At 41.6% G+C, this 1,123-nt stretch overlaps 1 protein-coding gene across 2 annotated transcripts in view; it reads right to left on the bottom strand.

Moving 5' to 3' along the window:
* ZNF680 (zinc finger protein 680) overlaps window positions 1-1,123 on the bottom strand; it is a 54,172-nt gene that overhangs the window by 51,959 nt on the left and 1,090 nt on the right. The window lies entirely within an intron of this gene.

Below are 1,123 nucleotides of genomic sequence, written 5' to 3' on the forward strand. Positions count from 1 at the left end.
ATGGTGAAACCCCCCATCTCTACTAAAAATAGCAAAATTAGCTGAGCATGGTGGCTAGCGCCTGTAGTCTCAGCTACTCAGGAGGCTGAGGGAAGAGAATCGCTTGAACCTGAGAGACAGAGGTTGTAGTGAGCCAAGATCGTACAACTGCACTCCAGCCTGAGTGACGGAACGTCTCCAAAAAAAAAAAAAAAAGAAATTACCCAGCCATAAAAAAAACTACCTGTGACAATTACTAAACTCGGTCTGGAAAACAAAATAGTACATTAGAATTTTTAACAAATGGAATATACATAGATATTAATTTTTTTCTGAAACTCACCTCTTCTATACCATTTGTAAATATTTTCTTACCTTTTAATTTCCTCTACAAATGTTTCACTATTTGTCTTTCACTCTTTTTTCATCATTTTTTTCACTACTTTTCCTGCCGCTTAGAGAATCTCAAAGGCAGAAATTATTTCTATGTTTTTCCCTTAATACCAGCATCTGATTGACCAGCAATGTGTCCCAAAGAAACGGAAGCTGAGTTGGGTGAAGACAATCGGAATGTCTCAAGGGGTCAGCTTTTCCAAGGAAGTGTACACCAGGAGATTTCTCTCAGCCCCAGGGCATCCACCTGCTCCCTCGAGAGGCTACACTTTGTACCTCAGGCAGTCCTACGAGAGAAAATGAGCCAGGAGCTGATATTCATTAAGCACTCTGGCAGACATAGCCACAGTGGGTATCATGGTTTATTCCCAGACAGTACTGAAACCCAGGACCAGGAAAAATATGAAGGGTGGCCGAGGACACATCACCCCATAAAGCTTCCAAAGGAAAACCCTGACCCCCCAAAATTCTGGTAAGATCTCTGTGACTCGGGAAGATAAAAGGAAAAGAGGCACAGAGATTTTTTACAATAGTGTCCGGGGATTACTCTTTGCTTTCTTCTTATAGAAAATTTTTACAAACAGAAAACAAACCTTTTAAAAAGTATCATCCAATGATTTCTCAAAAAATGATTAATTAAAATACAGTATCAAAAATGTACACTAGGGCCGGGCGCGGTGGCCGACGCCTGTAATCCCAGCACTTTGGGAGGACGAAGCGGGTGGATCACGAGGTCAGGAGATGGAGACCA

Source organism: Colobus angolensis, unplaced genomic scaffold (genome assembly GCF_000951035.1).
Source record: "Colobus angolensis palliatus isolate OR3802 unplaced genomic scaffold, Cang.pa_1.0 Scaffold395, whole genome shotgun sequence".
Taxonomy (NCBI): Eukaryota; Metazoa; Chordata; class Mammalia; order Primates; family Cercopithecidae; genus Colobus; species Colobus angolensis.